Here is a 17,988-nt window from a genome sequence, read left to right on the forward strand (position 1 = left end):
GGTGGCTGGGGGGTGGGGGTGGTGGGAGACATGGGTTGGACATGGGTGGGGGCCTGGTGGAGGCTGCCCCTGCACTGCTGGGGGGTGGGGGTGGTGGGAGACATCGGTGGGGGCCTGGTGGAGGCTGCCCCTGGTTGCTGGGGGGTGGGGGTGCAAGGGGACATGAGTGGGGGCCTGGTGGAGGCTGCCCCTGCACTGCTGGGGGGTGGGGGTGGTGGGAGACATGGGTGGGGGCCTGGTGGAGGCTGCCCCTGCACTGCTGGGGGGTGGGGGTGGTGGGAGACATGGGTGGGGGCCTGGTGGAGGCTGCCCCTGCACTGCTGGGGGGTGGGGGTGGTGGGAGACATGGGTGGGGTCCTGGTGGAGGCTGCCCCTGGTTGCTGGGGGGTGGGGGTGCAAGGGGACATGAGTGGGGGCCTGGTGGAGGGTGCCCCTGCACTGCTGGGGGTGGGGGGGGTGGGAGACATGGGTGGGGGCCTGGTGGAGGCTGCCCCTGGTGGCTGGGGGGTGGGGGTGGTGGGAGACATGGGTGGGGGCCTGGTGGAGGCTGCCCCTGCACTGCTGGGGGGTGGGGGTGGTGGGAGACATGGGTGGGGGCCTCGTGGAGGGTGCCCCTGGTGGCTGGGGGGTGGGGGTGGTGGGAGACATGGGTTGGACATGGGTGGGGGCCTGGTGGAGGCTGCCCCTGCACTGCTGGGGGGTGGGGGTGGTGGGAGACATGGGTGGGGGCCTGGTGGAGGCTGCCCCTGGTTGCCAGGGGGTGGGGGTGCAAGGGGACATGAGTGGGGGCCTGGTGGAGGCTGCCCCTGCACTGCTGGGGGGTGGGAGACATGGGTGGGGGCCTGGTGGAGGCTGCCCCTGGTTGCTGGGGGGTGGGGGTGCAAGGGGACATGAGTGGGGGCCTGGTGGAGGCTGCCCCTGCACTGCTGGGGGTGAGGGGGTGGGAGACATGGGTGGGGGCCTGGTGGAGGCTGCCCCTGGTGGCTGGGGGGTGGGGGTGGTGGGAGACATGGGTGGGGGCCTGGTGGAGGCTGCCCCTGCACTGCTGGGGGGTGGGGGTGGTGGGAGACATGGGTGGGGGCCTGGTGGAGGGTGCCCCTGGTGGCTGGTGGCTGGGGGGTGGGGGTGGTGGGAGACATGGGTTGGACATGGGTGGGGGCGTGGTGGAGGCTGCCCCTGCACTGCTGGGGGGTGGGGGTGGTGGGAGACATGGGTGGGGGCCTGGTGGAGGCTGCCCCTGGTTGCTGGGGGGTGGGGGTGCAAGGGGACATGAGCAGGTGTGCAGGGTAGTCCCCTGTTTTGTGGGCTGCCTGCAGGGGCCGTGGAGGGTGTACAGGGAACACCTGTGAGGACCCACCCAGCCTAATCGCGTGTGTAACTTCCCACGCACCCCTGTAATACACGTACCCAGCCAAATCGCGTGTGATAATTCCCGCGCACCCCTGTAATACACGTACCTGGCCAAATCGCGTGTGATAATTCCCGCGCACCCCTGTTATACAGGTACCCAGACAAATCGCGTGTAGAACTTACCGTGTACCCCTGTAATACACGTACCCAGCCAAATCGCGTTTGATAATTCCCGCGTACCCCTGTAATACACATGCCCTGGCTAATCGTGTGTGAGACTTCACGCGTACCCCTGTAATACACGTACCCTGGGCAATCGCGTGTAAAACTGCCCGCGTACCCCTGTAATACACGTACTCTGGCTAATCGCGTGTAAAACTTCCCCCGTACCCCTGATATGAACGTTACCCGCTTTGCGTTCCTTGTTTGGCACCCCTGCAAACTGGTCCAGGGTTAGCGCAGCCCTTTGCGATGATTTAGCGATTTTGATGGCTTTTCCTTGCGCGAGGGCGTTCTTGGGGGCGTTACTGGCGCTGCTGCAGGGTCGCTGCGATACTCTGCACCACGGCTGGTTTGGGAGCCTAAAATCCATGAATACGCTGTGCGCGGAAATCGGTTTTAGCGCACGTGCCTGGCGCAGACAATCGCACACGGACACTCTGCGCCATCCGCTTGCGACACTTTTCTGCGAAATTCTATGAATTACCCTGTATATCTTTCCTTACTGTTCACTACCAAGTTTAAACTGTTCTAAGAACACACGCGGTGTCCTGAAATATTCGTTTCATGTGTGACGCACTTTTAATAACTTCAGAACCCGAACAGTGTCCGTAGGACATCAATGCGCATGCGCTAACCAATCTCCGTGCACTTGGTGTCCTGTGGACAGGCGCTTCCTTCGCAGACTAGTTCGCAAACAGATCACATGACCGCGCCCACGCTCATCGTGTGTCCTGAAATGCGGACACTGTTCGTGTCCCCGAACAATTTAAAAGTACATTTTCAGTTAATCCATAATATTTTTCAATAAAATCTGACCATGCCACAAGTCCCACATAGCAATCTTGACTTTCTATATACCTTTTGAAACTTTCCGATCCTTTTTTTGTGTTCGATCTGTCCTCGCACAGTGCGCATGTCCGCAGACCTTGCACAAGCACCCCTATAAAAGACCACACCCAAGAGCTTATTCCCATTGTGTTTCTGGCTATTCTTAAGAACACAGTGATTTTTGCTACCACCTGCAGACTACACCATCATCGACATGGCATCCTTGGCTGCTGAACTGCCACTTGGTGCTGCACCTGCTTCAGCACCACCACCACCCCCTCCGGAGGAGGAAGAAGAGGATGATGAGAATGAGGTAGAGGAAATCCCTACTACCCGCACTAGGCGTGAGTCTTGGGTGTGGCGGTTATTTACCATTCATGGGAATGGTCCTAAGGCTCGTGCGAACCATGTTACCTGCAATGAGTGCAAAATGATACTCAGTCGCGGGAAGCACGGTAACTACAGCTTTGGGACCACTACTATGAAGCGACACCTGAGGTCATTTCACTCTGGGGCTATTCGCAGGGTTGTACCTTGCGAAGAACGTAGCAGGTTGATTTCCTCTACTTCATCCTCTGTTTCTGATCCTGTCACCACAAGGACCACCTCTGTGGGACAGCGTCTTTCTCAAGCTGCCTCACAGGCCATACAGAATGCTGATGACCCTTACCTTTCGAGGGTCACAGTTGTATGTATGTACTGTGACACAGTACTCTGCAGGGGGGAGCGACTTCGGAGTGCTTTTGAGACTATCGTCTCAGAGCACGAGATGACCTGCTCACTACCCAAATAAAACCCACTCTACATCTTCCTCTCTCAGCTCGCCCTTTCTTATCCCTGTGGTTGGTGTCCCCCCCTTTACCCTCCTTTTCCCTCCTCTCCTACTGTCTCATGTCTGAAAAACCAAAAAAAATACAAAATTACAAAAATAAAAAAAAAATAAGCTCTTTTCAGAGCCGCCTTTCCCAGTTAAAAAATAGAAGTGAAAATAAATGAAGCAGGGCTCTTTGTATTTTTTAGAAGTCCGCGAACAGTTCGCGAACATTAAAAAAATTGGGTTACCACTCCATCACAAACATTGTAATTTTCTCTGGAAAGAAGTGGTGGCTCTGAAAAGAGCCTTTGGGTGATGTTTGTAAGTCAAAAATTGTAAATGCTTAACATCTACTTCCAAATCGTTGTTGTAATTCCAAAAAAGGTTGCAATGCATTTTGTACATTTCTCAGAAAAATCTGATTGCCAGCATAAGTAAGATGGACTCCATCTCTGCGAAAAATGTATGTACTACAAAACATAATATTTTCATTGTGAAAAGAAGACATGCCAAAATCTCTTAGAAAGCTACAAACAGCCTTATTAACATTGCGCCTTGCTTTTTCCATTTGTGGACCAAATGAAGAAGAACGAAGCCACATTTGTCGCAATCCGTGAAAATATCACTTGCGAATTAGGAAACATGTCCATAACCTTCCTCAGTCCTTCTTTCATAGCAAATTGCAAAGAAATTCCAGTCACATGCCCTAAACTGTTCCCTCCACAATGAATTACAATTATGTCTGGATGTTGCTCTGTCTCCAAAGTAGCACAGAGAGGTAGCAAATCCAACCACTTCATTCCACGTACTCCATGCCAGTGTACTTCCACATGTGGGAATCCAAGATCTACAGCTACTCCACAGCTTTCTGCATGCACCTTCAACCAATGTATCCACGATTCTCCTAAAATCCAAACAATCTGTTTTCTGAAACACACAGCCATAGCTATCTTTTGTTCTCTCAGCAAAAAGAGTATCTCAAAAAATCTCTCCTGGCACAACACACCCACCAAACGTTCCTGACCAATCCTTTTCAGTGCTTATTCTCATTTGCATGACTTATGAACCCAAAAATCCCCGGATGTAACTCCCGATGTCCTGGAACTACCGCCATGTCCGCGGACATATCGTAACATGAACAGCCCTTCTACCATTTCCACTACACTCTCTCTGCCATTCCCTCATTGGATCTACCTCAAAAATCACATGACCATGCACCAATCACATTCAAGACCACTACATCTAACTGCATCATCATAGATCAGCACTGCAAATGTACTCTGAATCTCTCTGAGTACAAGTGTCATATCATTGGCAAGCAGCATCTACCACAAATACTGTACAAGTCTTCAAGATTTCTACTTGCAGCTCCACGCATATCCATATGCATGAACACAAACTTCAGGTATGCATATTTTCTGTATAGTACATGACATAGCTCTCAACCATTTTTGTTTTACAGGCGGGTGAAATCACCCGATTTTGTTTTTAGCGGGTGAGACGCCCATTGGAATGAATGGGCGTGCAGGAGGCTTGGTGGGTGAGTCTGCCCTTTACAAGGCGTTTGACACCCGCCAAAAGCATGTGACTAGAGAGCTATGGTAGATGAACACATTTTCAAACAGACTTTTACCTTGTAAAATCTGTTAAATGAATTCACTGTACTTTTTTCAATTTCCTAAAATCAACTACCACTTATACACCTTTATACTTTTTACTTTCTTTAAACACACACACTCAAATCATGTTAAACTAACATTTTTTAAATGAAATATATAGACTACATATATTCAAACAAAATTGCATGCAAACACAATCTATGTTTAAACCTTTATAAAAATACTTATACAATTTCATATTTTTTGTTTTTATTTATTTATTTACTTAATTACTTTAAATTAGACATGACATTGAGGCGCTATTCCCTAGAACATTTTACTTACAGAAATAGTGGTATTCACTAATATATTATAAATTTCACAAGACATAGTAAAGATATTTTATTTTTGCTACAGTTAATCATTCAATACAATTTGTTCATTAAGAACATATCATATACACTGAACTGATGCAATGTATCTTATGTAAATAAATTAGTTTAATAGTTTTACAGAAGGCACTGAGGATTTCAATTAAAAAATCAATATCTAAATTAAAAACAGTGCTATATACAAACAAAGTTACTAATTTGAAGCTTTCACAGTTGCAGTGAAGACCAGTTTCCTGAAAAGAAGCAGCCGAATTCGAAGAAGAAAGAAAAACTAAGAAGTTACCTGTTAATTTAAAAAAAAATTAAGTAAAATATCACCATATTATTTATATTATTAATCAAATATACTATAACATTAATACCAGCTATTTTGGTTTCTTAAAATAGAGATTTTGTACCATTTTGTCCAAAAATTTCCATGTCGTAAACAGCGATTTACAACCAGAATGGCCCACAAATTTCTATTTTTGGACACACAAATTAGCCAACTGAACCACTACAATTTTCATATTATAGAACAAATAACTGTTTTAATTGTATACATTACATTTACTATTTGTACTTTTCCACACCACTAGCTTACTTTTTTTTGTCATCTGAACCCCAGTTTAGTGACACATAAATTCAAGAATACCTACCCCTACTAGTTTTAGTTCCCAATGCACAATCACACACCATTACATACATCTTTATCTTCTTACTCAAACACTCATGCACACAGCACACATACATTCCAGAACACCCCAACCCATATCTTCTTTTTTTTTTCAACAGACCCTAAAAAATGCCTACCAAGAGACAACTCCGTAGAAAGCAACGCAAAATTAGAGCAAATGAAAATAAAGGTGTCCAACATAAGCATCCATCTCTAGCAGAATTTGTAAAAAAAGTTGAAACAAACAGCTAATACAATCATTTAGTGAAACACAAAAAGTTTCAAGTACAACAACTTCGCTTCCTCTATCAAAATGTAAAACAAACCAAAAAACAATTAACAGAAAATCACCTATCAGTACAGATAAAACTACTTCTTCAAATTTTAATATAGTGCAAAGTAAGCATACCAAGAAAAGTATTTTAGCCAAAATATACCGTCACAAAGTCCTTCAAAATCTTATAAAAACAGGAGAGAAATCAGGTTCAAAGCTTAAAACCTATCGTAGGAAATTAATCTTAGAAGCATTGATGGACAGTGCAAATCTTCTCAAAAGAAATGTATTTATTTTACTGTTAAACAAAATGAAACCACTAACAAAACTAATAACTAAATTACAAAAAAGACTTCTCAATAAGCGAAAAGTCAACAGAAAGAACTTCTTAAGTATCTGCGGAGGCGAATGGAATCACACTACGAGCACAGAACCATATTTTAATGAAGAAGCGTACAAACAAAAGCAAACAAATACAATTGCCATAAATAGCAGTGGTCGAGGTTATGAAAAAGTGAATAATACCATAATGGAACAAGAAGTACTCCTTACAAAAATATGCCCTGAAAACTTAGAATTACCCCTCCATTCAACTGAATCAGAACGACTAGTGTACAAATGGCCATGCACGTCAATGTGTAACATTCCCAAACAATGTTTCAAATCTTTACACCAATTCCTCAATAAATATGTAAAAAGCAAAGACAAAATCAAAATTAAATTACTGCAAAATATAGATACCTGTCCAGTGCGCAAGTACACAGGACTACAAGGACATTCATTGGCCTGCATTACAGGACCTACTTGTAAAACCACTTTCCATGATATCAAAAGGATATCAACACATCATCCAACTATGAGAAATCTAGTATATAAACTGTGCTATGCTAAAAGTCCTGCTTTCGCACTAGCAAAGTTAAATAACATCCTTCTACATGGTACAGCAAAAGACCTACTTGAAGAAATTCACTATATCCAGAAAAAATATTTTGGAAGTGAAAGCCATTTACAGAATGAAATAGCTTTAAAACAATTAAGCAACAATTCTACACATGGCAACCTTTTGCTAAACACATACAAAAAAGAAATACTACAATTTAAAAGTACATCAGCTGAAGTACCAAACCATGTATGTGTATGTTGCCGTAGAATTTTTTATAAAAGTAACACAAAAACTGTGGACCTATCATACAAAATAGAAGACAATGAAGATTCTAAATGGTTTGAATTAGCTCTCTACCTTCTAGCAGAAAACAAATATGAAATAACTGAGCCCTTAATACTTTGCAGTTATTGCACCACAAAACTTGACAACAACCAAACTCCTTCACGTTCTATCACAAATAATTTGGAATTATACCCAGTACCAAAACCTCTACAACAACTTAATTTATATAAGAGCATCATAATTCAAACAGTACACCCATTTCAAGCAATAATATGCCTTCAACCAAAAACAGCAAAATTACCTCCCTCTGAATTGGTAAAAGGCATTCGTGGAAAAGTAGTTTATTTACCATTAAATCTAAAAGAAAATGTGCATACTCTAGGAGTGCAACGTCCAATGCACCAATCATTAATTATATTAGTAAACGGAGTACCTTCAAAAGAAAAAAAAATATGGCAACAGCTGGTAGATTTATATAAAGTTAGACAAGCCTTCCAATATCTTAAAGAGAATAATGAATATTACAAAGAAATTAATATTGAAGAACTGAAATAATTCAAGAAACAGAGCAAGCTGGTCAATTTGAGCTACTAGATCCTGCTACAATATCAAATACTTTAGACCAGTATACAATTCATCCTTTGCACTGTAATGACACCGTTCAAGATGTACTGGAAACTTACCAAATGCGTCAAACAAAAGGATCGCCAATCAGTATATGGGAAAAAAATATAGAAGCACATGCTTTTCCTCTACTCTTTCCAACTGGCAAAGGAGGAAGATATGATGATAGACCTATTCAAATATCAGCTTCAGAATACCGCTCATTACGGATGTATTCTGAAGATCCCAGATTTAGACAAAATGTGGAATACATATTCCACCTACTCTTTGAAAGTGAACTAGCAACTTTATGTTACGGAGTTGCACACATATTAAAATCAGGATCACACTTTCAAAATATGACAGCTACACAATTATTAGAGAAAGTGCAACAAAAGGATTAGATTTTACAATCAAATATTACAAATCTATTAGCAAATATGCGTGGTACTAAAGAGTACTGGTTTCGACGTCATGGAGATGTACGTTGTATGATCAGAAACCTTGGCCCACCCACCTGGTTTGTTACATTAAGTTGTGCAGAATATGCATGGGAAGATTTACATGATTTCCTACGCATATCAAATAAAAACAAAATAAGCATAGATATTCTAACACCTGGATAACTTTGTTCTTTGGATCCTGTTAATGTTTCAAGATATTTTCACCATCGCTTCATTGCTATGTTACATTTTATTTGTAATAAAACTGTTCCTCCCCTTGGAGAAGTGCAACACTTCTTTTGGAGAAAAGAATACCAAGCCAGAGGAGCACCACATATCCACATGCTTTTATGGATTAAAGATGCTCCTACATTTGGTCAAGACAGTGATGGCACTGTTTTACAGTTTATTGAAAAATATGTCACTTGTCAAATTCCATCAGAAGCCACAAATAGTGATCTTTGTGTACAAATTTTACAATTTCAAAGACACAAATGTGGAAAATATTGTCGTCGCAAATACAAAACAAAGGCAAATACTACACCAAATGCCGATTTGGTTTCCCTAGACCAGTTACAAATACAGGTCAAGTAAACAACCTCATGTCTTCAGTTAGACATACTGTTAAAGGAAAGTCACCTAAAAATACATATTACATAAAAAGAAAAGAAGAAGAAAAATATATCAATGATTATAATGCAATCATTGCCCGCTTAGGGAATGCAAACATAGATGTGCAGTACATTGCAGACAATTCTACTGCAGTTGCACGATATGTCACAGCATACTTAACTAAAGCAGAAAAGACAGAGCTCCAAGACCTCTGGAATGGCCTGTCATCAGATAAAACAGTATCTCAGAAATTATACAGCTTGGGCATAAAAATGCTCACCCATAGAGAATGTGGATCTTATGAAGCAGCTGATCGTTTAACTGGTACTTCATTGTATGGTAAATATGAAAATATAGTATGGCTAAGTCTTGGTCCAGCTAAATCTAGAAAAAGAGTTCTAAAATCATATGAAGATATAGAAACAATAGCCAAATATGATCCCAACAGTCAAGACATTTTAAAAAACAATTTATTGGACACATACTACCCAAACAGAAGTAATACTTTGGAAAACATGTGTCTATACCAAATAGCCCAAAACTACACATACAAAAATAATATGAAACCCGATGAAAAAAAAGGTAAATATAGAGTGACAGACTGTGAAGGCAGCTTAGTTAAACTCACTAAACCAAATTTAATTAATCATATCAAATTGTCATTGAAGACTCCTCAACATAAAGAAGTATATTACATGTCCCTGCTACAACTCTTCAAACCATGGAGAAAAGAAGAACAATTACTAGATAACTATGACTCATATGAGGATGCTTTCAAAGCAAATGAAAGCACTATAACTGATGTAAACTTTACACAGTACAAAACAATGTTGCACAATGAACAGCAACATGAAGAAGAACTCCAAGCTCAACTAGATAAGGATACTCCTGACAGTAGTCAACCTTCTGTAACAGGAAGCCAAGAACCACTGGGAGAACCACTAATAACAAATGAGGCAGAATTAGCTATGATAGAAGTAGAAAACACCATGTGTCAGTATGAAGATAAGGAAGACTTAACTATACTACAATCAAAACTACACAATGAGCAAAGTAGCATTTTTCAAGAAGTAACAAAACAAATTGCACATGGTGTAAAACATGAAAATAAAGAATGTTCCTTCCATAATTATAAACCTATACTACTGTACGTCAGTGGTGAAGCTGGTTCTGGCAAAACATTCCTAATCAAAATCATTAGTAAGTTCCTTCAAACAACAAACTGTCAGCTGTTGTCACTGCCCTCACAGGTTTAGCTGCCTACAACATAGGTGGTATTACATTACACCGATTACTACTATTACCAGTAGAACACCAGAACAAATTAGACTATTACAAACTTTCTGCAGAAGCTGCAATGGAATTACGCAGAGTATTGAAACGAATGAAAATGCTTCTAATAGATGAAGTGAGCATGGTCTCCAACCTGATGTTAGCTTTGATTCACCTCAGATTACAAGAAGTACTCAAAACAGACTATGAAGAGCTCTTTGCAGGAAAACACATTATTGTTTTTGGAGATCTGCTTCAATTAACACCAGTAAAAGGTGAACCTATTTTTAAAACATTAGGGCACAAACTCTGCCGTAAAACTGTTGGCAGCATTGGAAATGTCAACCTTTGGCAACATTTCCAATACAGAGAATTAACAGAAAACATGTGCCAATCTGCAGATCTCACGTATGCCAACATTTTAAAAAGTTTGAGAGTTGGTATACTTTCTAAAGAAGCAGAAGCAACATTGAAAACCCGGCACATTAATGCACTTTATGGTGATAATGCATGTGCTACAGATGTTATGGAACAATTAGCCCACAAAAATGTCAATTGTATGGCCTTAATGCCAACTCTTGCAAGCTGTTTCAAATTCAATGAAATCATGCTAAGTAAAGAAATGCAACCAATAATGGAAATTAGCGCCACAGACAAACTAGGTGTACATGGTATGACACTACCCATGTGTGACCAAGCCACAACAAGACTAAATAATTTAGAAAAATCAATCTCAAACACAGCAGGCTTAGAAAAGATGTTAAAATTATCCTTAAATTGCAGAGTAATACTTAAACGTAACCTTGACATGGACCAAGGACTAGTTAATGGAGCACTGGGTACAGTTGTTGGCTTTCAAACATACCCACGTGACAACAAAATTCAGTTTGTCAATATACTCTTTGACAAACTTTCAGAAGTAAAACGGATAGGACGCTCAACAGCTAGATTCCTTCTCTTCAAAGATATGTATGTACGCAGAGAACAATTTTCTCTAACTCTTGCATACGCAGTCACAATTCATAAATCACAAGGTCTTACCCTAGACAAAGCAATGATAGATATTGGTAACACAGTCTTTAAAGAAGGCATGAGCTACGTAGCACTAACACGCTTACGTACACTTGACGGTCTATTTCTAATCAACTTTGATGCAAGTAAAGTAAACGCTGATATTCCTTGCATTTTAGAATATAATAGACTTCGCTCACTATACACTCCCCATCTAAACACATATTCTCTTCCACAAAAACTAAAATGTTGTAAAAGAAAACTAAATCAAACTGAAATGCAACAGGACGTCACTGGAAATCCTCCAAAGAGAGTAAAAGAAACTAATACTCCATCAAGTACCACAAACAAAAAAGAATCAATTAGAGAAAGTAAACCAGCTACTTCTTTAAAGAAGGAAGTCAAACTCCAAAAAAAGCAGTTAGATACAGAACTACCTAGACCATTTAAATTCTCAAATATAGTTGGTGTAAGTTGCTATGCAAATGTAGCAATGAATATTCTATTTCAATTACCACCAATTGTTAACAACATTTACTCACACAGTACAAACCCATTGTGTTTGCAAATGTTAGTACTTCACAGAAATGCAGCAAACAATCCTGATAACACATATAGTGTTTTTGGAATAAGACGACAATTGGACTACTGTGCTGGAATTGTGAAATTCACTATAAACTCACAGGAAGATCCACAAGAATTTCTAATGTACTTACTACAAGTACTGGAAAACAAAAACATACCTATAAATGAAATCTTTAAGATTTCATACATGTGGAAACATACATCCACTCTCTGCAACAATGTGACACAAGAAGAAATCCCCAATGAACGCTTCATATATATATCAATACCAAATTGTGAATCCATTCCATTTCAGCAACTTGTACAAAATGCAAACCATGGTAGATTATGCTCTACCTGCAATTCAGATAATCGCTCCACGTTAGTAATACAAACACATAGTAAATACGTAATACTAATGCTTCTACGTTACAATGCAGATGGTACCAAAAACAACTGCAAGCTGACTGGATTCACACATGGTCAAATATCACTTGGTAAGAAAACCTTCACAACAATAGGTATAATCTACCACGCAGGAGCCACAACCAATTCAGGGCACTACACTGCATACATAAAAAAGAAATGTGGATGGTTTGAATGTAATGATAGTACCATTACTCTAAAGCAGAGATTACCAGAAAATCTTACAAACGCTTATTTGATGTTCTTAAAACCAAAATTTGATAAATAAACTGTATTTAAACCTTTAAGTAAATTTGTGTTACAAAAATATAAACTGTTAGAATACTCCAAAAGCTATCTAACTGCTCAAAGATTCTACAACTGTAACGCTCACCTGATTCCCGTAGAGGCGCCGGTCTTGACTGGGCGTATACCGTATCTTCAAAGGTGATGTGTAACACACGGCTGGCTCTTTGGGCTGGACCTCTGTGCACTGTATGTCTGACTCGAAGGGTAAGATGTCTGCAGATAGAAAATATGGGATTAAGGAACTGGGTTATTGAATGTCTCTCTCTTCTTCCCTTTCTCTTCTCCTGTAGAACCCCAAAGGTTAACGCTCTCACCTTAGGTAAGTGAACGCCGTGCTCTCCATCTGCCTCGGGGCAGGGTGCTGTAACCAGTTTCTTCACTGGATAAGGGGAGCAGGCCTCTTGACTTCAGAGGACTGCTGTCCGTCGTTTACTGCACGAACGGTAAGTTTCGAGTAATTCTAATGTCTTTAAAGTCTTTAGTAATGATGTTTCTTGTTTTGCAGGGTTCCGGCGATGGCGGATGACGGGCTGAAGTGAGTTGAAGATGGAGCCCGTGTGATGAATAGAAGCGCCTGGAAGCACGTAAGTAAGCGCTTGTTGCCTGCTTCACGATGCGCTCTAACTGTCTTTTTATTTTGCAGGTACAAGTTCGGAGCGGCTGCAGGGTGCCGGAATACCCACTGGGTTAGATGTGGAAAGGAGTAATGGCACGTGAGTATTAAAGTTCCCCAATGTCTTTAAACGCACCTTGTTTTGTCTTTCAGATGCGGGATGCAGCGCCGAAGGCCTCCGGAGCGTGCGAAGAGTTGGTAAGCTTTTGTCTTTCAGATGCCGGAATGCAGTGTGAAGACCTCCGGAGCGCACGAAGAGTAGGTAAGCCTTTGTCTTTCAGATGCCGGAATGCAGCGCGAGGCGTTGGTGACAGCCGATGGACCAGGTAAGTGAAGAGCTGTCACTGAAGACCGTAATGCTAACCTGTTCTTTCTTGTCTTTATAGGTGTTGCTGAAGACTGGATTCAGGATGGTAAGCCTTTTTCCTTAGGCCCAGGATCAGATGCAGAAGACACGATGAGCGTTCTGCTGCAGAGGATGCAGAATAACGCAAAGCAAGATTCATCCATCGGGTGTGGTTTAAATAGCCTCCTGTAGTGCTTAGGTGTCTCCTCCCACAGCCACGCCTAGGTAAGAAAAGAGTTCCTGCTTTCCAGAAGAGTTCCAGTGTTCTGAATCTAGGGAGTGGCTCCTGCCCCACCCAACAGGAAAAGTAGTTCCAAACAAAAGAGGATCAGAGGCTCAACTGGCAGGCAAGTAAGCAGCATGGTCTGCTGCAGGTAAGTCCACCCAAGCATTATGAGCCCGGCGCTTCCAGCGCTGGGACTGGGCATATTTATGAGCCTGGTGCCACTGGCGCCAGGACTGGGTCCAAAAGGTCCCAATTGGGACTGGTTGGCACTCGGAACCTGGGTTATGGATCTGCTTCCAAGGGAGTTGGGAAAACCCTGACCTTTTGGAAGCAGAGATCATGACAACAACAACTAATCAGATAAATGAATACCACTAAATTAGACCAAAAAATACAGTTATTATACGCCAATTGGTATCTAACTGTCCCAAAATTATAAATGTGTGTTAAAATAATATAAACTGTTAGAATACTCCAAAAGCTATCTAACAGCTCAAAGATTCTACAACAACTAATCAGATAAATGAATACCACTAAATTAGGCCAAAAAATACACAGTTAGAATACGCCAATTGGTATCTAACTGTCCCAAAATTTAACAATATCCAAATAGGTAAATGAAAACCACTACAATATATTAAAAAAAATAGACCGTTAGAATACGCCAATTGGTATCTAACTGCTCCAAAATGTTATAATATCAAAACAAATGAAGAATCTGTTACTGTTCCAAAAGAAATACAACAAAGCAAAGTATAAAGCATTAGCTAGAAACAAGTGAACACTGAAAACAAACAAACAAATAAACTGTAGCATAACAGAAAAAGGTTTTTTTTAAATCCAACATGGATTTATTTTTCTCCCACAGACCCAATGATTTTAGCAACACATACAGAAACTGAGCAAATTGCACAGTTCTCTGATTTGTACTCTACTAAATATGAGGGTCGAAAAAAAATAAAAGTATATTGCTTATACAATGTAATAAGGCATTACAAAATACTAATACTAACATGCTATTTTCTTTTATCACAGAAATGAAGAAAAAAAACATGGACTCCCATTACTAGACCAAACAGTAAGTATACAATAATAAGGACAACCATAGCAGCACATCACATCCATAGTATCTAATACCTTTGTTCCTTATACATTTGTTTTTCACCCAAAGTTATAAACAAATATGAATGTGATATGCTGCAGTGGTTGTTGCCAGGGCATGGAGTCTTGGGTGCATGGCCAACTGGCCAGGCACCCAAGACTCTATGCCCTGGCAACAACCACCGCAGCATATCACATCCATAGAGTCAAACATTTCAACTATGATCTATGGGAAACTTTTAATGTCCGCGAACAATGTGAGTGTTCTTAGAAGACTTTGAACTTGCCAGCGAACAATACGGACACCGTTTTCAGGACACCCCCTATGAACATTTCAGAACAACGCGATAGTTCTTAGAACACTTTCAACTTAACAACGAACAATACGGACACCGTCCTAAGGACACCCCCTATGAACATTCCAGGACACCGGGAGCGTTCTCAAAAACGTCTTCAGAACACCCCCATCTTGTTTATTTGCAAACAATTCAGGACACTGCGAGTGTTCTTAGGACACATTCAACTTGACAGAGAACAATACGGACAGCGTCCTCAGGACACCCCCTACGAACATTCCAGGACACCGGGAATGTTCTCAAAAACGTCTTCAGAACACCCCCATCTTGTTTATTTGCGAACATTTCAGGACACCGCGAGTGTTCTTAGGACACATTCAACTTGACAAAGAACAATACGGACAGCGTCCTCAGGACACCCCCTATGAACACTCCCCGGACACCGGGAGTGTTCTTAGAAGCATCTTCAGAACACCACCATCTTGTTTATTTGTGAACATTTCAGGGCACCGCGAGTGTTCTTAGGACACATTCAACTTGACAAAGAACAATACGGACACCGTCCTCAGGACACCTCCTACGAACACTCCCCGGACCCTGCAAGTGTTCTTAGAAGCGTCTTCAGAACACCCCCATTTTGTTTATTTGCGAACATTTCAGGACACCGCGAGTGTTCTTAGGACAGACTCAACTTGACAGAGAACAATACGGGCAGCGTCCTCAGGACACCCCCTACGGACACTCCCCGGACACCGCGAGTGTTCTTAGAAGCATCTTCATAACAGCCCCATTTTGTTTATTTGCAAACATTTCAGGACACCAAGCGTGTTCTTAGAACACATTCAACTTGACAGAGAACAATACGGACAGCATCCTCGGGACACCACCTACGAACACTCCCCGGAAACCGTGAGTGTTCTTAGAACAGTTTCACTTTGCTTGCGTACAAAACGGACACATTTTGACTCCTTAGAACACCCCCTAGTCAGTTTATTTAGAACATTTCAGAACACCCGTGATGTCTGCAAACAAATCGAAAACAAAAAGAACGTCTAACACATAAAAAACACAACTTTCATCCTATCTCACACACTCCCACCCTCCCCAAACACTCCTACACACCAACACACTCTACAAAATACACATTTTGAACAAAGTTTCACCGCGCTGTCCGGGGACGTCCGCGAATCCAATATGGTGGGTGCTACCGAAAAATCTGACGCGCTTCACGCTCCACGCCGTCCAATCAGCAAACACTTTGCATGTCTGCGAACATCACGCAAGACGATTGGCCAATCAGGACACTTTCCGCGGAGCGAACAGGGAAGTGTATCCGCAAACCGAACACAGATATCACTAATTTTTTTTTACCTACTTTTTGGTCATTTTAAAAAAAAACTACTGGACGAATTTTCACCAAATTTGCAAAAGCACGCTTTCGGGACCAAGCCGCTGCTCCTGGTCCAAATTTGGTGGAAATCCGTCCAGCGGTTTGGGCTGTAGACGCAAGAAAAATTTTTTTCCCATTCACTCTATGGAGAGTGAGTATAATGTATACAAATATGAGCATATAGAGGGAAGGTAGAGTAATAAAAATAAAACTATGACAAAGTGCTGATAACCATAATGATTATCTTCATGCACAGAAAGGATTCCTCTCTTTCAAGCCTGTATCTTCCGCTATGTACATGTTTCATATATGATGTGACAGGACCCCAAGTCTACAAATATAGTACCTTTTCAATTTTTACTTCCTGACTGTTACTGTAGAAAACTATGTGGCTTCGATATGTCAGTAAAGGATAAAAAGGGAGAGCCAGCCATGTGATGTCATCAGTTATGTCATCAATGACATTTGTGATGTCATCTTTGATGTCCTGGGCGTTAGTGTTAGCAGTGCACGGTGGCGAGAGTTATGGTTGCTTATGTTACCATAACTGACGAATTTCAAGGGTTTTTCGGTTTTACTTGGAACCATAACGTCCCTTTAACAAAGTGTTTTCACTGAATTTCATAGGTTTTTAGTAACACAACTTAACCATAATATCCCTGACATGTAACATAGAACATACTAACCCCCTCGTCCGCGGACTACCGCCATGTCCACGGACACATCGAAAATCTGAGCGTGGTGAATGTAAATTTAAATAGTGTGCCCCATTTCCCTATTGAAGTTGGCTCTGAAAAGAGCCGTTTTTTTTTTTTTTTTTACAGATGCTTGACAGACACCTGTTATTTTATATTTTTTTTCTTGTTTTTTTTTTCTTACTTTACTCCTAAAATCTTCACCTAACCTTCTCCAAAGTAACCCTTACATTCCAAAATAAAAAGGCATTTCCGGTAAAAGATAAACAAATGCCATCTTCTTTAAAATTAACAGCATTACTGGCATCAATATTCTCATTGTTACAGAAGAACATACCAGCTCTAAGCATGAAGGCACACATGCCTCGATTGATGACACACCTAGCAATGTTTTGCTGAGGACAAAAAACTGAACTATTGTCCCATATTGCCCTAGGTAGTAATCCAGAAAAAATTACTTTCGCATTTGGAAGGATCTTCACTACGGGTTGAACCAAGCTTTCCAAATCAGCCAACAAAGTAGGGGCACTGACGTTGCCCAAATGGAAAGCACCATAGTGCAAAACTAACACATGCAGACTGTTCATCGTGGCCATATCCGCACAAACTTGTACAATTCCCTGAACATTGCAATCAGGCACAGTGCTCCACACCACCTCCACTCCTTTGACATCAAAGTTCTTTGCTACATGCCTGCATTCAGCGTACTGCTGTAAACCATGCACAAACATATCTCCGAGCACCAACACCCTGACTTTCTCCACTTCTGCCATCTTCACCACACACAGTCTCTTTCAACAC

Source organism: Ambystoma mexicanum, chromosome 7p, assembly GCF_040938575.1.
Source record: "Ambystoma mexicanum isolate Mex_15411 chromosome 7p, UKY_AmexF1_1, whole genome shotgun sequence".
Lineage (NCBI taxonomy): Eukaryota > Metazoa > Chordata > Amphibia > Caudata > Ambystomatidae > Ambystoma > Ambystoma mexicanum.